The 22,070-nt window shown below is 34.8% G+C and overlaps 5 non-coding genes across 5 annotated transcripts; all 5 read left to right on the forward strand.

Annotated features, from left to right (window-relative positions):
- The first annotated feature begins 5,336 nt into the window (after positions 1 to 5,336).
- TRNAT-CGU (transfer RNA threonine (anticodon CGU)) lies at positions 5,337 to 5,410 on the forward strand. The gene has a single exon. It is a non-coding gene; the product is annotated as a tRNA-Thr (tRNA).
- A 7,249-nt stretch (positions 5,411 to 12,659) lies between these two features.
- TRNAT-CGU (transfer RNA threonine (anticodon CGU)) lies at positions 12,660 to 12,733 on the forward strand. The gene has a single exon. It is a non-coding gene; the product is annotated as a tRNA-Thr (tRNA).
- Positions 12,734 to 20,846: 8,113 nt separating this feature from the next.
- TRNAT-AGU (transfer RNA threonine (anticodon AGU)) lies at positions 20,847 to 20,919 on the forward strand. Its single transcript has one exon. It is a non-coding gene; the product is annotated as a tRNA-Thr (tRNA).
- Positions 20,920 to 21,027: 108 nt separating this feature from the next.
- On the forward strand, positions 21,028 to 21,101 carry TRNAT-AGU (transfer RNA threonine (anticodon AGU)). Its single transcript has one exon. It is a non-coding gene; the product is annotated as a tRNA-Thr (tRNA).
- Positions 21,102 to 21,334: 233 nt separating this feature from the next.
- On the forward strand, positions 21,335 to 21,408 carry TRNAT-AGU (transfer RNA threonine (anticodon AGU)). Its single transcript has one exon. It is a non-coding gene; the product is annotated as a tRNA-Thr (tRNA).
- The last annotated feature ends 662 nt before the right edge of the window (positions 21,409 to 22,070 follow it).

The raw sequence follows: 22,070 nt of genomic DNA on the forward strand, positions 1-22,070 counted from the left end.
TGAGCAATCTTCTGTTGAATTTCTGAGTCTTGAACCTTTTCTAGTTCAGATCTTAGCGCCTGTACTTCTTGTTTGAGATTATTAATCTCTCTTCGTAAATCTTGAGTAGTGAGTTCCCTCGGTTTTTCAAATCTTTGGAGAACAGATTGGAGTCTGTAGGGATTTCTTTCTTCTCTTTCAGTTGGCTTAGAGATTGTCATGGCATCCCTAAGTCGTTGAGCAATCTTCTGTTGAATTTCTGAGTCTTGAACCTTTTCTACTACTTCGAGTAGAATTTCTTGATCCTTGGTAAGGACATTTATGCATCCTTCGCACGTCCTTTTTTCCTTCTTGTTCTGATTCGTATTCTGTGCTAGAATATGAATCAGATTCTTCTTGGAGTTCGAGGATTTCTCCCTCGCTTGATTACTCTGAGTCGGTTAGGGTCAGTCGCAATAGCTGATTTTTCAGCTCTTGATCTATATCCAACTCATTGATCTTTCCTCTGATTGGACACTTGTTAGCATAGTGTCCTTCTTCACGACATTTGAAGCAAGTTTGCTTTTTCTTTCCTCTATGGGTTTTTGTAGGAATATACTTCCTTCTTGAATATGTTGGCTTCTGAGACTGCACGGGTTTACTCCGATATGTTTCTCTAGGCCTGTATGAATGATAAGGTTTTGAATGCGTCTTAACCTTCTTTCGTCTGGAGGTTGAGGGAGCTTCTATTCCCTTGCATCCATATTGATCGCAAAATCTACCAAGCTCTTTTCTGTTTGATATCGAAGAATTGAGCTTGTTTTGAATCTTTGACTCATTACAAAGTCTGAGTCCTTCTTCTATGATGAAGGATGCTATGGATCCGTATGACAAAGTTTGCCATGGAATTGTTCCATTGTACTTTGTCTTAAGACCATCTTTGATCCTCCTTGAGAAGTGTTTTGGTAGTCCATTGACGAAATTCTCTTTCCAGAATTCCAACGAACTATCTGTTCTAATAAGAACTTTGCTGAAGTACATGTCTTTGTACCACCTGAAATCACCTAAGGTAGGGCATTTCAGATTCATGAGTATTTCGGCGGATCTCTCCTGGTATTTTAGAGGGTCGCCGACGAAGAATTCTATGAGGGTATATATGAGGGTGTTGACAGCATCCTCTACCCTTTCATGTTGTACCTCGGTCCTAGTTGATGGACCTTCTTCTTTGATAATTTGAGTAGTTGGTCTAATGACATAGTGGTTTAATATCTGTTGGCGGGTTGTTTCGTCGAGATATTTGTCCCACCAATCCTTGAGTTGCCCGGTAAATCCGGTTACCAAAACTTGAGCTATCTGATGGTCGGATTTATGGCCTTGTAATTTATACGTGCCTGCGGCCATCATCATCTCATTGACAACATATATTATCAGATAGTCAGACAATCCATCGATATTCCATTCATAGATTGCTAAACCATCGTAATGAGCTTGAGTTTGTAGTGTCTTTTCTTCGAACTGGATATCCGGAAAAGACGGTTGAGGATACCAGTTTTTCTGATTACTGGCATTATTTTGACTTCTTCTGGAGATCCTTTCAATTCGATTGTAGAAAGGTTCTTCTCTCTCATTTGCAATCTCGTCTTCGAATTCTTGGTTCTCGTCGTCATTGTTAACGACATTGACAGATGAATCTTGAGGCGTCATGGCCGGATTTAATATCCTGTCTAACTTTTCTTCTATCTTGGCCATCGCAGCCTCTTCTTTTGAAATCCTTTTTGTAAAGATTTCGAGATTTGCCGGTCTGAGTATTGGTATTGACTCATCAACCTTTGGTACAGAGCTGCTTGCCTGTTCCTGCTGACTACCTAATTTCTTTGAGATTTTTCCCTCGATACTTTCAAGTTGAGTAGCGATCGTGGATAAAATCTTATTTGAATAATTGTTTTGATGCTGGATATTCTTGATATCCTTTAGGGTCGGATTACCCTTTTCTAGTCCTTCCGGAATATGTTTGAAAGGGCTAGCTTTGACCTTTTCTCCGTAGTAGTTGTCGAATTCGACTTCTTCTAACGGAGGATGTTTCGAATATACCTCACCTCTTTTGGTAGTCTTCCAACTCCTCTGGGTCAAGGTGCATACCTGCAGAATATTTTCTTCAAACCATTCGAAGAATGGTATATTTTCTTTGATGGCTTCCATATGAGAATACCACTGAGCTCTTAATTCATTTCGCTCAGCCTCTTTGTAGGTTTGGAAGAAGGCATTTCTTTTTGAAGAGTTGGTAGTTGACATAAAATCTGCTTTCAAAAATTCTTTGTCTATCTGGAAATCAGCTGTAATGACATTTAGCTGGCTTTCGTAGACGGATTGAGTATCCATATCCGTATGGGTTGGAGACCTTGAGCCATCTTCATAGTGGATTGACGCCCTTTTTTTATCATAACTGACCTCTTTTACCTTTAAGGGGTCATACATTGATCTTGATATTCCTGAAGTACTTGGTCTAGAACTCAGGAATTCTTTTACTTTCGACTCTGACGAAGGTTCTTCGCTGAATTTTATTTCAACGCTTCCATCGTCATGTTCGATGATTTGGACTGGGTTTTGAGATTCTTTCCTCTTTGGAAGATTTGCATCTTCTATTTTCCAGAGAGTGCTTCTGGTTATTTGATCCCAAGAGAGTGTTTTTGGGACAGTCACTGATGATTTTCCAATATTTGCTTCTATGAGCATAGTCGATCCTTTTGGTGAGGATCTTAAGGCTCTTGGAGAAATGTTTGTATTCATGAGCTTATAATAAACCCTGAATATGACGACTGAAGAATGAGTTTCAGCCTTGATGTTTAAATTTTTTGACTGTAAATCTAGCATGAGAGCTGATAATATGTGTGGGTCGTGGAGAGACAGAGTAAAGTTTGGATAACAATTGAAATAGACTGGTCCATTCTCTAAATTGGATTGAACCATTCCCAACAAGGAATTTGAGAAATCTTCATGTCTCTTATCTCGTAAGGAGATAAGGACTGGGATATCTAATCCAAGTCTGAACAATGGTTTTACCGCGACTTGGACAAGACCGACATGGAGATAGTTAAACTCTTCACGATGTTGGAGTATAAGAGATCTTGAAAAAAGATTCAGAGATTTCCTATTGCTATGAATCGGGATGTTCTTCTCTGAGAATTTGATGCATGATCTTTGAGTAAAATTGAAGGTTGAAATTTGGTAGATAGTTTTAGGATCTACCTTTGGAATAGTCCAATTTTTGAGTTGATCTTCGATTCTAGCAATCTGGTATTCTTGATTGACAGTATTTGAGATTGTGAGATTTTCTCCCCTTCGATGTTCATTTGAACTTTCTTCTTCATCGGTAGAGCATTTGAGATGGCTTGATTTTCTGAGCTTTCTAAGAGCACTCAATCTTTAAAGAGTTATTTGTAATTACAGTTTGGTCAAAAGTCCATTTTACCCCTATAATTACATCCTTTACCTTAAGTATCATTGATTCTCTAATGAACTCAATCTTTAACGAGTTATTTGTAATTACAGTTTGGTCAAAAATCCATTTTACCCCTGTAATTACATCTTTTACCTTAAGTATCATTGATTCTCTAATGAACAATTTGTTTATGAGAGGGTGAGACCTCATTGTTGAAGTCCCGAAATTAGTATTTAAGAGAGCAACTCATCTACCTTCTTTATGTGAAAATGAGTGAATTTCATCTCGCAATATTATGTTTTGAGCTCCATATTTGGTTAAGTTTCCAAAATGGCAAACATATTGAATGAGCTACGAGGGTCATTTTCATTCATCCAAATCAAACGACAAGCCCTCACAGGTAAGAGTTCATAATTCACACATGAAATATTAATCTTCTCAATTAAGGAATTTATAAAAAAAAATAGATTAAATATTTCTTGGTCCAGTCTTATACAAACTCTTTTGAATATTTGTTGTTCTTGTTCTTGCCATCAAATCTTTGATTATGAGTTTTGTTGGAAAAGCAGTATTTGTTTTATTTTCTTTGGTTAACAACACTTCACATTCTTGATGAAAAGTTGAAATTTTTCGACATAATAAGAATTAGTTCTTTGATTTGAAGCGGGGAGATTTGAACGGCCTTTGGAAAGATCAAACAAGAATAGCCTTACGGCGATTTTATTTTTGTATATTTTATTTTTTTTCATTCCATAATTATGGCGTGGAATATCGTATCATTGATCTTTAGGTTTAAATTCTGATTCAAAACTTTAGAATATGTTTTAATTATGTAATGACATTTTTAATATTTTTATTTTAGTCAAAATAATATTTCAATAATTTCCTTTTTGAAATGAGATGAAAATTATTAAAAGATTTGGTCACATTTGAAATAAAGTAATATAATTTGGAGATCCAATTCATCGTCTTAGTTCATTCAAATATCAAAACATAAATAATAAACTTCTCGTGGTATCAAAACCTTATTCGAGCTTTGGGTCTCCAAGTTAACCAACCTGAAATTTCAAGGTTCGTCCAAAGGATTTTTTTTACCCAACCCGAGTACGCTCCTACTTTTTTTCATAATAAGTTATCATGGTATCAGAACGTTAAAGTATTGGTTGTTTCGGAGTTTATTCATTAGTCAAATCTAGAGCTTTTAGAAAGTAACATTTTATTTGACCTAAAATTAAGCTTGTTTTAAGGTTTTAAAATACATACTTAATTATATTTATTTATTAAATTGAAATAATAAATAAATATTTTTTAAAAGTTGAAAGACTATTAAAAAAAATAACATCGAAATCAATAATCACGATAGAATTTACTTCGATAATATTGGTTTATTTGATTTGGGTTTATCCGGTAAAAATAAAAATGAGTATTTTGCTTATTTTCTCGTTTGTATAAACAAGTTTATTTGGTTTGTATTTTATGATCTGATTCTTTGTATAATATCAACCTCTCTTCATGGCTTTCCTCATTAAAGCTTTCATGGCATCCGTTTGCCGATTCTAAAATTTGGTATTTTTCAATTTCAGGTAGCTGTTGTAGCTCAGTTGGTTAGAACACCCATTTAGTAAGTGGGAGGTTTTGAGTTCAACTCTCAACAAGAGTAATATTTATCATTTATAAAGTATATATCTAAGGTATGACATTAATTTGATCTAGTTATTAATTTTTTTTTTTTTTTTTTTGTTTATTTGTCGTTCAACGTCCGATACATCCTCTTCTTCAAGTGGCTCTTGTATCTTAGTTGGTTAGAGCACTCGTTTCGTAAGCAAGAGGTCTTGAGTTCAACTCTCAACTAATAAATGGATTATTTACTGTTTAGTAATTAATTTTTTTTTTTTGTTTATTTGTCGTTCAACGTTCGATACATTCTCTTCTTCAAGTGGCTCTTGTAGCTCAGTTGGTTAGAGCGCTTGTTTCGTAAGCAAGAGGTCTTGAGTTCAACTCTCAACAAGAGCATTGCTTTCAACTCATATGTTCTTAGATATATTTTATCAATATTTGACTATCTTATTTGGCTCGATATTATCCTTATATTATTATTCTCATGCACATTTCTTATATGGAAAGGAGTATCAGCATATCTCAAGTGTTTTGACGTTGGATTTACATAATTAACATTATGTCACCTTATCTCCAAATCGAGAAGAAATACATGAATATCTCTATGAACGCTTCCACCATGTCAATAAAGATGGCCATCATACATCGTTGAAATGTTGTTGGAGTATTGCAAAACCCAAAAAGCATTCTTCTCATGACCTTTGATCAATGAATGGTAAGGAATGGTCCTCGTGTGTCACTTTATTCAGTCTTTTATAATCCATACAAACATAGTATTATAATTTCCGAACACATGAATCACTGTTGAAAAGCAATATCTCATTTTTGAACCGTGCGTTTCTAGTGGGTGAAAAGTACTTGATCAAAAATTTCTTTGCTAGACTATTCCACAAATCAATTGTTCCCGGTGCTAAGGTATTCAACCATGATTTAGCACCATCACTCAATGAATATGGGAATAAGCTCAGTCTAATCACATCTTTATCCACTCCTTGGAATCGAAATGAGTCACTAACTCCCAAAGATGACTTTAGGGGTAGGTGAGGATCTTCTAACGGTAGTCCATGAAATTGCCCAATGATTTGCAACATTTGAAACATCACGGGCTTTAGCTCAAAAGTGGTTGCTTGCATTTCGGGTCTAATAATGCATGGATTTAGCTCTTCCACAGCTGGGTGTGCATATGCTCGGATTGCTCTTTCTCTATCATTTGCTAAATGAATGGCACTAGCAGTAAATTCTCTCTTGATTAGCCATCATCACTGGATTTTCAAACTCCCGATTTAGTTGGGTCATTTGCTGTATATTCTGTTCTGCCATTTTCTTTTTCTCCCTCAACTTTCGTCTAAAGGTTCTCTATTTCGAGATCAAAAAAAAATTTCAAACCCGTAGGTGGGTTCATGCACAGAATTTTGCACCAGTAAGCTCAATTCTGTAGCAGTAAATTCAGTAGTAGAAAATTCAGCTTACTATGGTTTCTTTTTGGCTCCAACTCACGAAAATCTACAGCAAGTAAAATAACCAAATTAGGTTCCCTAGCAATGGCGCCAAAAACTTGATCGCTTGTGGATGTATATAATAAATGTAAAATTCACAAGAATAAGTGCAAGTATACACTATCACGAGTAGCAAGTAATAAGTAAATTATCGATTCCACAGGGAACCTATCTTTTTGGTTAATTTTATCGCTAGAAATTAAGTGAGTTTTTTGGTAACATTCAAATGGGTGTTGGAGATTTTAACTATTTAAACAAAACTAAAACAGAGTGCCACTGCACAGAAAATGATAAGAAAATCAACTATAATGAGAAAGGTTCGGCTAAGAGAGATTAATTAAATAAGTTGTTGAGTTTTGTGGTAGATTTTAGTTCCTTTTAATAGATTCTCAACCCCACTTCCGAGGGTCATGAATGGTGATTATTTCCATAATAGTTGTAATTTCTATTAACAAGGCTCTAGGAGAAGAATTATTCCTAACCCTTCTATTACCCTTCAAGTCTCCTTGCTATGGAACTAGAGTATTAAAGAGGATTTCATTGCTCTCTCTTCTCCCGGATAAGAGAACAACTATGTATGTAAAGTAGCTAATTAAACATACATGTAAATCATTAACAACTCTTTAATAAACTAAAATCATACCGTCAACATACTTAAACTATATAAAACTCTCTCGCCTCCCCTATTAAGTTTAGCTCTCCATACAAACTGAATTAAACAGAGGAATTCGCATCTTCATCATGTAAAATGGATGGAATAAGGAAATAGAGAGTTATCCAGTTTGTTGCCGTTCGTCAATGGAAGTTCCCTTCTCTGGAGCTCTCACGTTCACCTCTTTGCCCTAATCAATCCTTGTTGGTCTCCTTTTCCTTCGGCTGTCAACAGCTGCTGGATTAGGGTTTTCTTCTTTTTCTCTGGTTTCACAGTAGTTCACTGCAGTAGAGGCTACTGCTATGTAATTCCATTTTCTCCCCAAAATGTGGCTGCGGTTCTCTTGGTCTTCCATTTCCTTTTATATTGAGCATGGGTTCCCCTTTAGGGCTGAAAAGGAATAAGTAGTCCACATAGGATGTTCCTCAGTGGGTAGTCAATGACCCACTTGGACTGATGATGTGGATTTAAAATTTACATGTCATCCCCCATTTGTTTCCAAATTTGCTACTCCCACATGGTTTAGCATAAATGTCTGAAATTTTACCATATAACTCAATTAAATATACAATTAAGATCGATTTATACCAAATCATATTTTTTTCATGTTAGACGGCAATAAACGATTTCATGCTCACTAAGTAGAATAAATGGGGCAATAAATGAGAAAATGATGAATAAGAGTGCAATATTAACTACAGAACGACATGATATAACTCTACTTTTGGAGAGTTATCACACCCCCAAAAGATTGCTCATCCTTGAGCAATAATTCTCTCCACTCTCCCTTTTTTTTTTCTCATTAACAAAATGTTGATAGAGTATTCATCAAAGGCATGATTTAGATCACATTCTTTATATTCCTTCCTAAAATTAGTTTTTTCCCCCACATTTCACCCTACACTTATCACCAAATCTTACAAGAAAAAATAACACATTCCTCACTTCCACCGTATTCCCCAAAACATTTCTAAAATGATCACCATTCCCTTTTACCTTTGCTTTTGTGACTTGACTTCATAATTTATTTCATTAACTTTCTCTTATCACGATAAATTTTTTCTCCCAAGAATCCTTCAAGTCATCCCCTATTCTCTGGGTGACTCCACTTGTGGTGCAACTCACCTAAGTCTTCAAGGGATGACTATATAGGCTAACACTCATTCTCCCTTAGCTTTTGCTAGCATCCTGTAGTTTTCAGTGTGGCCACATTTGTGATGCAACTCACCTTAACAATAAGGATAGCTTTCTCTCTGTTTTTTATTTACATCTCAATTACCTTTGATTTAGATACCTCCATTGGCGATACAGATTGCCTGACAATGAGCAATTAAGATTTTTTTTTTTTTTTTTTTTTTTGGGATGGAATTTGCTTTAATACCATCAAACTTAAACTAGCCATTGTCCTCAATGAGAATTAGTGTGGGTGTGGAATCATTCTTGAAAGTAAATTGAGGTGTAGAAGCTCTTGCTTATTGTTTGTGTTGGGAAAATGGTTTAAAGGTTGGGTGAATTATGGGAATTCTTTCTGATTAAGGTGGATTATGATAGATTGGATCCTTACCGTAACTTTGATGAATACTCTTCAATGTGAGCTTCAATTTCCTTAACCCTTTCTTCTTTTAGAAAAACACACCACTCACCTCTTACTCTTACTGTTTTATTTATCCCATTGAAGCATTTTATATTAGATCCCTAGTTCTTGAAAAAAAAACATCCCTACTGCATATTAAAATATGCATGATATATAACCCTATCTAATAAAGCTCATGTTTTCGGTTTGCATATGACAGATGGATAAAGGCAAATGACAAAGCCCGAGTGTACATTCTAGCCAGCATATCTGATGTTTTGGCTAAGAAACACGATGTTATGGGTACTGCTAAAGAGATTATGGAATCTCTAAAAGGGATGTTTGGACAACCGTCCTTCTCCCTTAGACATGAAGCCATAAAATACATTTACAACTGCCGTATGAAAGAAGGGACCTCAGTTAGAGAACATGTCCTGGACATGATGGTCCATTTCAATGTGGCAGAAGAAAATGAAGCTGTCATTGATGAGAAGAGTCAAGTCAGTTTTATCATGATGTCTCTTCCGAAGAGCTTCTTCCAGTTCCGCACCAATGTGGTTATGAACAATTCTAGGGTGCTTACAAGGACATCTTTCAAAATTATATGCAGTCAACAAAACAAAAACAGCCAACAAAATATGGATGCATGCCTCAAAATAAGATAATAAGATTGTAAAAGGGTGTGTTTAGAGAATTCCCTTATCTTTAGGCATCGTGAAGATTCTTTGAGGCTCCATTCTTTTAAAATTTTCTCTAGAAACTTGGAAATACTGCTATTATAAATCTGCTACCAGTCCAGCTATTGGTACTGCTGCTGTATGTCTACAACGGGTAAACTATGATGTCTAGCAGCTCCTTTCTTAACATTTCAAGCTTACCTGAGAATGTATAAGAATTATTTTCTGTCCATTTCTCTTTTCCATATAAATTTCTTTCCTTGGGGGATTAGAAAATCTTTGATGTTCCTAAAAAAAATTTCTTTGGTGGTGGTGCCTTGGCATGTAGTGGATGAGAAAGTGAACAACATTAAAATGAAATAAAACCACATGCAAATGAAAATGGACAAGACAACTATGTGGCAACGTGCACTATGAGAGAATAATATTTGTTATCAATCACATCCTAGCATGCCGTAAGGGTAATTAGTCTCATTTATAGGCTGAAATTAGCATTCTAGCCATATCTAAATCCCCCTAATTCATCTACAAAATTGGCTAACTTCCTTGGGGCATGCGAGTTATTCACAACAACAAGTAAAATAAAATTTAAAAAACTATCATTCTAAGGAAAGTGAAGATAGCTATTTAGAAACAACGATATAGGTGCATAAATAAAAAGAAAAGAAACACTAACTTGGTTTACTCGGAGCTTCATATATTTTCTTGCAAATTGTGACTAGCTCCCTCTTCCTCTTTTCATTTTTTTTTTTTTTTTTTATCCATTGTCAAAGAAGTGATGCCCCTTTGGAACTCTCCATCTTGAAGTGGGTGGGAATAATTTCATGAAGTCTATCTCTCATATATCAAATAGTTCTTCAGATGTAGTTCAAGGGTGTGTAATTGATAGATAACTTCATTGATGAGTTTATTCTTTTCTCTAATTCCAGTGATTCAAAAACACTTACAGTTTTCTCCAATTCTGCTTGTTGTGTAGTGCAATTATTCCAGCTGCTGTCTTCTTCTTGCTGCTGTTTTCAACTATTAGTTGTTGGATTCTCTGTCAATTTATAAATTGCTGAGCATTCCTCTACTATGGCTGGATATTTCATGTTGTCATTCATATGAAATTCTATTCATTGATCATTCATTCTCAACATTATAGTTCCCTTGTGGACATCTACCAATGTTCTTCCAATTTTAAAAAATGGTCTCCCCAAGATAATTGGCACATCATGATCCGCTTCATAATCCAAAATGATAAAATCAGCTGGAAATATGAATTTGTCCACTTGAATTAGGATATCTTCGATTTTTCCTTCTGGATGAGTGAAAGATCGATCTGCTAGTTGAGGAGTGACTGTAGTTGGTCTAGCTTCACCAATACCTAACTTTTTGTAAATAGACAGTGACATTAGATTAATGCTTGATCCCAAATCACATAATGCTCGATCTAGCTTCTTCCCTCCTATAGATATTGGAATTGTGAATGAACCGGGGTCTTTCTCCTTTAGTGGGATCTTGTTTTTCAATATTGCACTTCACTCTTCATTCAATGGTACTACCTTTGTGAATGTTTGCTGAATTCACCACACCTAAATGGTGGTGAGAGTTCTCTTATTTATAATCATTTACAAAATACAGAAATATTGTAAATTACAAATAATATGGAAATAGCAATAAAATGAAAGAATAATAAATGAATACAATATATTTGCCTTTAAATAAAAGGAAAAATATGGTAAGCCGTAATGTAAGGCAAATATCAGATATTTGCCTTATAATGAACAGTCAACTATCCTTAACACCCCCCCCCCCCCCCCCCCGCCCGCAAGCTGAGCGTCAGATTTGAACGAACGTGAAGCTTGGATCTGAAAAATTCAAAGAGAGGTCAAGAAATACTTTTTGTGAAGATGTTAGCAACTTGGAGAAGCGTGAGAAACGGGATTAGAGCTAAAAAAAATAGCACTTTTGTTGTCACATAAGAGTAAGGGCTGCTGTGAAATTGGGACCTTGAGGTCATGCAAAAGATGCATAACCCAAAGAAGTTCAGCAGCAGTTGTGGCAAGAGCACGATACTCAGATTCACAGCTGGAGCGTGAAACAGTAGGTTGCTTTTTGGCACTCCAAGAAACAAGATTGTTACCAAGATAAATAAAATAGCCGGATGTAGAACGATGAGTATCGGGACAACCAGCCCAGACAGCATCTGAATAAGCGACGAGCATACTAGGAACAGTGGATGGACGAAAGGTAAGACCAAAGTGGAGTGTTCCTTTGACATAGCGAAGAATACGTTTGACAGCAAGAAAGTGATCTGCAGTAGGGGCATGCAAGAATTGACTGACAGAATTGATAGCATAGGCAATATCTGGACACGTAATAGGCAAGTACTAATGGGCGCCAACAAGAGATCTATAGAGAGTAGGATCAGAGAAAGGAGAACCATTAGCAGTCAGGTGTTGAGAAACAACCATGGGAGTGTGGACTGGTTTGCTATCGAACAACTGAGCACGAGTAAGAATATCTCGAGCATATTTTAACTGACTAATAAAGAGACCATTAGGAGTGGGTGAAGCTTCAAGACCAAGAAAGTACCTGAGAGAACCCCAATCTTTGGTAGCAAACTCAGAATGAAGCTTGTGAGTAAAGTTGTCAATAAGAGATGAGTTGTTGTCGGTAACAATAATATCATCAACATAAAGAAGCAAATAGATAAGGTTAGATTGTTGATGAAAGACAAAAAGGGACGTGTCAGCGCGACTGCAAGAAAACCTAGTAATGAAGTACTATAAACTAAACTTAAAAATCAGTAATGAAGATTGAATTTACTTCGATAATATTGTCTTTTATCTGTATTTTATGATCCAATTCTATATACAATATAAACTGTAGCCGTCTTTTGCATTCTCTTTCATGTTTTCCTTATTAAAGTTTTCATGGTTTCAAAATCCTAAGATATGGTTGCTTAGGTGTTTATTCGTTTCCCGATTCTTGACTTGGTATGTTTATACTTTCAAGTAGCTCTTGTAGTTTAGTTGGTTAGAGCACTTGTTTAGTACACGGGAGGTCTTTGAGTTCAACTCTCAATGAAGAGCATTGTTTCCTTCAATAATCTAAGAAATGATTTCACATACAATTTTAATCCTAGTTGCTTTTTCATTTTCCTTTCACAAAGTTAACATGGTATCAAAAACCTAAAATATAGAACGTTCAAATCTTTGTTTATTTGTCGTTTCAATGTTCGATACATCTTCTTTTTCAAGTGGCTCTTGTAGCTCAGTTGATTAGAGCACTTGTTTCGTAAGCGAGAGGTCTTGAGTTCAACTCTCAACAAGAGCATAAGTGGTTGTAAATAATATGTTCTCTTATATTATATAACATTAGCTATAGACCTAGAGTGTATTGTATGACAAGTTATGTTCATTAATAATAATCATTAATGATAAGTTATGTTCATTGATATAATCGTTACAAGCAAGTTAACTCTTTGGGTTAAAAGTAAATAGAACAACTCATCTACTTTTCTTATATGAAAAGGAGCTTATCTATTCTTCTTAGAGTGAATTACTTATGATATTATGTTCCCAACTCCCTATTTGGTCGTTGAAGATCTATTTAGTGGCGTATCTCAGGCGTTTTGACGTCGGATTCTATCGTTTCATTCAAGGGTTCGTGGTTTTTCCTTGTTTTCGTCAGCGTGGGTATTAAGTGGTAAAGTCGAAAACCATTCTTCTTCCTCATGATAAACTATGATTAACTTATTTTCTTTACGTGCAGGAAACTTCTTTTGGAGGGAGAAAATGAGGGGAGTGTCTTACGGGGTGAGGTTCGTAATTTGGTTGGGGCACGAAAACTCCAGTGCCTCACTGAAATTTTTACGTTCTTCTAGGCGATCAGTTTTTTTTTTTTTTTGTAACCGATCGTTACATAATTAACACTATCTCACCTTATTAAAAGTATATACCTTAAGATAAATATTCCCAAGTCTCTCTCCAAAACTAGTTTAGTGGACTGCAACACAACCTTGTTGTGACGACATGAGATGATGATGTAACATACTATAATGTTCTGATATGTTATGATGATGCGATGCATTATGATACTATGATACTATGATATGTTATGATGATGATATAATATGTTGTGATGACATGAGATGTATGATGATATAACATAGTATGATGATACATCATGTTACGATAAAAACTCATGTTACAATGATATACATGTATGAGATGTCATGTTGTAGTATGATAATGAAAAGTTTTCTCATACACAACTCCTAAGTAATGTTATGAATGATAAATGTATGAAAGTTGCTGTTTGCATGTTACCTAGAATAATATGTGAATGATGTGTGGGGTTATGTCACATGAATGATTTAAGGTAAAAAAGTATAGAGATCTTATGCATATTGTATGTTCATTTACTCTAGAATACTTCCCCTTTTATGATGAGTACCGATGCATACACTATGATGATGATCATCATCATCATCTCTTGCATTATATATCCATTGCTATTCTTTTTGTTGAGATCACGTGGCCTAGCACTATCTATTGACCATGAAATGAAATTTCTCCCAATAAAATACAAGATTTCTTAGCACCTTTGTAGAACATTCTCCAAATTGCACAAATAAATTTCAAAGGATTATCCATATATCGAGAAGAAATACATGAATATCTCTATGAACGCTTCCACCATGTCAGTAAAGATGGTCATCATACATCGTTGAAATGTTGCTAGAGCATTGCAAAACCCAAAAGGCGGCATGCAAATATGGTCTTCTCATGATCTTCTAGACTAATTGTAATTTAGTTGTATCTCGAATAACCATTTAAGAAGGAATAATGTGACTTTCCAGCAACTCTATCTGAGCATTTGATCCATAAATGGTAAGGAATGGTCCTCGCATATCACTTGATTCAGTCTTTTATAATCCATACAAACTCTTCATCTATTCACTTATTCTAGTCAGGATCAACTCATTGTTCTCATTTGCCATTATTGTTATTCCTCTTTTCTTAGGAACACACTGAATAGGTTTAAATTATACTTCTAAACTTTAGAATATGTTTTAATTATGTAACGGCATTTTTAACATTTTTATTTTAGTCATTCATCCTTGAAATAGTTTCAAAATAATCTTTTCATTAGCTTCCTTATTTAAAATGAAGATGAAAAATATTTTAAAAAATGTCATATTTGAAACATAATAATATAATTTGGGAAACCAATTCATCCTCGTAATCAAGCATAAAAAAGAAACACATGAATCACATAGCTCATCTAGATATCAAAACATAAATAATAAACTTATCATGGTACCAGAGCATTATTCGGGTTGGTGGGTCTCCAACCTAACCAACTTAAAATTTTAGGGTTGGTCCAAAGGATTTTTCCAACCCAACCCGAGTACCCTCCAACTTTTTTCCATAATAAAGTTACCATAGTCTCAGAACCTTAAGGTATTGGTGGTTTGGGAGTTCGCTCGTTTGACAAATTTGGAGTTGACACGTTTTTACTTTCAAGTAGCTCTTAAAGCACGTTATTTTTGTTTTGGTTCCTAAACTATCAAAATATTTATTTTAGGTTGAAGTTTTTACTTTTTAAAAGGCCTAAATATCAAATAAATATTTTTAAAAGTTAAAGTACTATAAAATAAACTTAAAAATCAGTAATGAAGATAGAATTTACTTCGATCATATTGGATTAGGTTGGGTTTTATTTGATTTGGGTTTATCGTTTGTATAAAGATGTGTCTTTGATATGTATTTTATGATCCAATTCTATATACAATATAAACCGTAGCAGTTTTTTGCATTCTCTTCCCCTTTTCCTTATTAAAGTTTTCATGGTTTAAAAATCCTAAGATATGGTTGCTTAAGTGTTTATTCGTTTCCCAATTCTAGAATTGGTATGTTCATAGTTTTAAGTAGCCCTTGTAGTTTAGTTGGTTAGAGCACTTGTTTAGTACGTAGGAGGTCATTGAGTTCAATGCTCAATGAGAGCATTGTATCCTTCTGTAATCTAAGGAATGGTTTCACATGCAATTTTAATTGGTTTGTATTCATTAACTATAGGTCACTCCACCATAAATCTAGAGTTGCACTCTTATGTACGGTATGACAGGTCATGTTCATTGATATAATCATTACAAGCAACTCAATCTTTTACGAGTTGTTCGTAATTACAATTCGGTCAAAAGTCCATTTTACCCCTGTAATTACATCTTTTACCTTATCATTGATTCTCTAATGAACAATTTTTGAATGAGAGGGTGAGACCTCATTGTTCAAGTCCCGAAATTAGTACTTAAGAAAACAACCCATCTACTTTTCTCATATGAAAATGAGTGAATCTCATCTCGTGATATTATGTTTCTAGCTCTGTATTTGGTCAAGTTTTCAAAATGACAAACATATTGACTGAGCTACAAGAGTCATTCTCACTCATGCAAACAAAAGGACAAACACTCGCAAGCAAGAGTTCATAACTCATTCAATATTAAAATCGAGTTGCATATGATCATCAAGGAATTTATAAAAAAAGATTAAATATTTTTTAGTCCAATCTTATACACACTCTTTGAATATTTCTGGTTCTTCTTGTTCTTACCGTCAAATCTTTGATTATGGGTTTTGTTGGAAAAGTAGTATTTATTTTATTTTGTTCGGTCAACAATATTTGACGTTCTTGATGAAAAGTTGAAGTTTTTTCCTTAAATTTTTTTTTTTTTTTTTTTTTTTTTTTTTTTTTGTCGTCGTCGTCTTCTAAGACTTGTAATGACATAATAAGAATTAGTTCTTTGATTTGAAGTGGGGATATTTGAAAGGACTTTGGAAATGTCAAACAAGAATAGCCTTACGGATTCTATTTTTTTATGTTGTTTTTTTCCATTCAATAATTATGGTGTGGAACATCGTATCATTGATCTTTAGGTTTAAATTCTACTATAAACTTTAGAATATGTTTTAATTATGTAATGACATTTTTCACATTTTTATTTTAGTTATTGATCCTCGAAATGGTTTTAAAATAATATTTCATTAATTTCTTTTTTTTTTAATGAGATTGAAAAATATTAGAGACACATTTGAAACCAAGTAATATAATTTGGAGATCCAATTTATCATGGTTAGGTTATGGAGATTGATGTTTATTTATAGCTTAGTCAACTGTTACACAAAGTAAAGCTATATATGGTAAATGACATCTAAAGTAAATTGTCTAAATAATATATATAGTAAAAAGGTAAAGCTATATATAGTAAATAATTACATAAGTAATAGTTATATTTGGTAAAGTTATATATAGTAAGCTAAACTATATATATATATATATATATATATATATATATCCCTGAGAGCTTTGAAATTGTACTTTTTTTTTATGTTTTCTATATTCTCTCGAACATACTTGTAGTCATCCATTCAAATTCTTTAGCCAATATTCTCCTTGCATTTTCTCTATCCTGTTATTTGTGTTCATCTAGATCGAGTGTCTGCGTTGTTGTGCGATCCTAACAATTGGTATCAGAGCTAGGCAAAATTCATCACGATCTGTGAAGATGGAAAGTTCAAAGATTGTAATTGAGAAGTTCGATGGATCCGATTTCGGTTTCTAGAAGATGCAGATTGAAGATTATCTATCCTAAAGATCTTCACAAACCCCTGTTGGGGGTGAAGCCGGATACCATGACCACGGAGCAGTGGGAGCTCAAGGATCGACAAGCCTTAAGGCTAATCCGGTTGACGCTATCCAGAAACGTGGCGTTCAATATCATTAAGGAGAAGACAACGTCAAATCTGTTGAAGGCGCTATCGAATATGTACAAAAAACCGTCGGCTATGAACAAGGTGTAATTGATGCGAAAATTGTTCAATCTACAGATGTCTAAAGATGGATCTGTTGTTGATAATATAAATGAATTCAATATGATCGTAAGTCAACTAAGTTCGGTAGAAATTAATTTCGAGGATGAAATTAAAGCATTGATTTTGATGTCATCTTTACCCGAGTCGTGGGATACTGTTGTTGCTGCAATCAGCAATTCCCGAGGGTCTGATAAATTGAAGTTTGATGAAATTCGAGATGTAGTTCTCAGCGAAAGTATTCGCAAACGAGAAATTAGAAATTCATCTAGTAGTGCTCTCAGTGTTGACCAACGGGGAAGAAGTAAAGCGAATGGTCCAAACAAAGGGCGATCAAAATCAAAGAGCCGAGAAAAATCTCCAAAAAGACCAAATGTAACGTGTTGAAATTGTGGAGAAAAATGCCACTTCCAGACAGATTGTACAAGACCAAAGAGGGAGCAGAATCACAAATTTGGAGATGATGACGATTCTATAAATTCAGCAGAAGACATTGGGGATGCTCTAATCCTTAGTGTGGACAGTTCGATTGAATCCTGGATTTTGGATTCATGTGCAACTTTTCATTCATCTCCAAATAAAAAGTTGTTCCAGAATTTCAAGTATAGAAATTTTGAGAGGTGTATCTTGCTGACAACAAAGATTTAAAGATTAAAGGAAAAGTGGATGTCGGCATAAAAACTCCTGCAGGAAATCAGTGAACATTAAAGAATGTCAGATATATTCCTCGTCTCAAGAAGAACCTAATCTCTATTAGTCAATTGGACAGCATAGGTTATGCAACAGAGCTAGGGAAGAGGTCGTGGAAGATTATGAAGGGTGCTATGATGGTTGCACGTGGCATAAAATCTGGAACTTAATACACCACTGCAAGGTGTATGAACATGGCTGCTGTTGCTGAGAGTGCTTCAAATTCAAGTCTATGGCACAATAGACTTGGACATATGAGCGTGAAAGGAATGAAGATTCTAGCTGCGAAAGGAGTTTTAGAAGGTCTGAAATCTGTTGATGTGGGTCGTTGTGAGAACTACGGTATGAGCAAGCAGAAACGAATTAGCTTCACAAGGACTGCTAGATAATTGAAGTAAGTGCAGTTGGAAATGATCCGTACAGATGTGGAGCAAGGTTCCAAGATAATGAAGCAAGTGGGAGCTGAGCTTGAGTTGTAGGGAAACTCACCTAGTAATTTTGTAGCAGATACTCATGAAACTCCTAAGACTACTACTGAGGAACCAAATGTGGAGCAACGTTCCAAGACCACGAAGCAAGTGGGAGTTGAGCTTGAGTTGTAGGGAAATTCACCTAGTGATGTTGTAGCAGATACTCATGAAACTCCTGAGACTACTGCTAAGGAACCAAATGTGGAGCAAGGTTCCAAGACCACGAAGCAAGTGGGAGTTGAGCTTGAGTTGTAAGGAAACTCACCTAGTGATGGATACTCATTAAACTCCTGAGACTACTGCTGAGGAACTAGATGTGGAGCAAGGTTCCAAGACCACGAAGCAAGTGGGAGTTAAGCTTGAGTTGCAGGGAAACTCACCCAGTGATGTTGTAGCAGATACTCATGAAACTCTTGAGACTACTGCTGAGGAACCAGATGTGGAGCAAGGTTCCAAGACAACAAAGCAAGTGAGAGTTGAGGTTGAGTTCCGAAAAAAATCACTTAGTGATGTTGTAGCATATACTCAAAAAACTCCTGAGACTGTTGCAGAGGAATCAGCAGTAAAGCAAGTGACACCTGAACCGGTGTTGAGAAGATCATCCAGTACTATCAGAGTACCAGATATGTATGTACCTTCATTACACTATCTGCTACTGATGAAAGGGAACCAGAGCCCTTTGATGAGGCCCTACAGTTGGAGGATACAACCAAGTGGGAGCAAGCCATAGATGATGGGATGTCTAGGCTTCAAAAATGCGTTGTACTAAGGCTGAGTACGTGGCAATAGCTGAAGCTTGAAAGGAGACGATATGGATGACTGACTATCTGGAAGAATTGGATAAGAAACAACACGAAAAGATTCTTTATATTGATAGTCAGAGTGTCATACAGTTGGTGAGGAACCCGGTCTATCATTTAAAGACAAAACACAGAAGGCCATACCATTTCACTTGCAAGTTAGTGAAAGATGATGATGTGTGTGAAGAAGATAGAGAGTGCAAAGAATCTAGCAAACATGTTGACAAAAATGTGTTGATGTTGGAATATTGAGGTTGTGCAAAGCTTCCATTGGTATGGTGCAGTGAAGATACTCATAGTCGTTTGAGAATGAAAACTAGATCAATCTACAAGTGAGAGAACTGTTAGGTTATGGAGTCTGATGCTTATTTATAGCTTAGTCTACCGTATACCTAGTAAAGCTATATAGGGTAAATGACATCTAAAGTAAATTGTCATAAATAGTAAATAGCTATGTATAGTAAAAAGCTATATATGGTAGATAGTTCAGCCAGAGCTTTGAGAATGTACTTTCTATATTCTTTGTATTCTCTCTTGCTATACATACTTGGAGTCATCAATACAAATCCTTTAGCCAATATTCTCCTTGCATTTTCTCCATCTTGTTTTTTGTGTTCATCTTGATCGAGTGTGTGCGTTGTTGTGCGATCCTAACAATCATCATAGTTCATACAGACATCAAAACATAATAATAAAGTTATCGTGGTATCAGAACCTTAATCGAGCTGCTGGGTCTCCAAGTTAACTAACCTGAAATTTCAAAGTTGGTCCAAAGGATTTTTTACCCAACTCGAGTACGCTCCTACTTTTTTCATAATAAAGTTAGGATGGTATCAAGACTTTAAAATATTGGTTGTTCTCACTATCAGTCGAAATGTGTAGATACCTTTTCCATCACCTGTTAGCTCTGTCCACCACGGGTTAGCGACATAAAGTGCGAATAAAAGTTTATCGGTACATTTTCTTCGACAACTGAACTATCATCACCGTTCTTGAAAGTCAGTGTCATGTACTTGCTTATGGAATGATTGCTTCAAAGAATCATCCTCAAGAATGACAAGATTGGCTTCTTAGCTTTTAGAAAGTAACCATTTTATTTGACGTGAAATTAAGCTTGTTTTAAGGTTCTAAAATACATACTTAAAAGTTTTCCCATTAATTTATTAAATTGAACTAATAAATAACTTCTTTTTTTTTTTTTTTTTTTTTTTTTTTTTTTTTTTGTTTGTTTGTTTTTAGTTTAGTTTAGTTTAATGACTATAAATGAAGTTCAGAATAAATAAACAAGATAGAATTTACTTTAATATTGAATTAGGTTATGCTTTCGAGTAAAAATAAAAATGAGTATTTTGCTTATTTTCTCGTTTGTATAAAGAAGTCTAGTTAGTTTGTATTTTATGATCCGATTCTTTGTATAATGTTAACTGTAATAGTCTTTTACAATCTCTTTTTTGTTTTCCTTGTAGCTTAGTTGGTTAGAGTATTTATTTAATAAGTGGGAGGTATTGAGTTCAACTCTCGACAAGAGCATTATTTATATAAGGTATGACATCAAATTTTAATTTTTTTTTGTTTATTTGTCGTTTAACGTTCTATATATCCTCTTCTTCAACTGGCTCTTGTAGCTCAGTTGGTTAGAGCACCCGTTTAGTAAGCGGGAGGTCTTAGTTCAACTCTCAACAAGAGCATTATTTACCGTTTAAAAAGTATTTAACTAAGGTATGACATCAATTTTTAATTTTTTTTTTTTTTGTTTATTTGTCGTTTAACGTTCTATACATCCTCTTCTTCAAGTGGCTCTTGTAGCTCAGTTGGTTAGAGCACCCGTTTAGTAAGCGGGAGGTCTTGAGTTCAACTCTCAACAAGAGCATTATTTACTATTTAGAAAGTATAGTATTTTTTTTGTTTATTTGTCGTTAAACATTCTATACATCCTCTTCTTCAAGTGACTCTTGTAGTTTAGTTGGTTAGAGCACCCGTTTAGTAAGTGGGAGGTCTTGAGTTCAACTCTCAATAAGAGTATTATTTATTGTTTATAAAGTAGTAATTAATTTTTTTTGTTTATTTGTCGTTCAACGTTCGATACATCCTCTTCTTCAAGTGGCTTTTGTAGCTCAGTTGGTTAGAGCACCCGTTTAGTAAGCGGGAGGTCTTGAGTTCAACTCTCAACAAGAGCATTATTTACCGTTTAGAAAGTATTTAACTAAGGTATGACATCAATTATTTATTTTTTTTTGTTTATTTGTCGTTAAACGTTCTATACATCCTCTTTTTCAAGTAGCTCAATTGGTTAGAGCACCTGTTTAGTAAGCGGGAGGTCTTGAGTTCAACTCAACAAGAGCATTATTTATATTGTTTATAAAGTACATAACTCAGTATGTATCTGTAAACTAAGAACCAAGTCTCAAGTGTCTGGAAAGGAGTAATAGCGTATAACCATGGTATCATGGTAGAGCTTTATTCGGATAGCGTATAACCATGGTATCATGGTAGAGCTTTATTCGGATAGCGTATAACCATGGTATCATGGTAGAGCTTTATTCGGAACATCATTTATAACGTAAACTTCGAGTTGCTGGGTGTAACGACCCTAAAACAATGAAAAAATGTACGTGTTTAAATACGAAATACTGTTATAACGTAAACTTCGAGTTGCTGGGTGTAACGACCCTAAAACAATGAAAAAATGTACGTGTTTAAATACGAAATACTGAAATTTAGAGAAAATAAAAACAAATACAAAATAATTTAAAACAATTAGTGTTTAAATACGAAATACTGAAATTTAGAGAAAATAAAAACAAATACAAAATAATTTAAAACAATTAGTGTTTAAATA

The sequence above is a fragment of the Cucurbita pepo genome, chromosome 18, assembly GCF_057944985.1.
Source record: "Cucurbita pepo subsp. pepo isolate OVF chromosome 18, ASM5794498v1, whole genome shotgun sequence".
Lineage (NCBI taxonomy): Eukaryota > Viridiplantae > Streptophyta > Magnoliopsida > Cucurbitales > Cucurbitaceae > Cucurbita > Cucurbita pepo.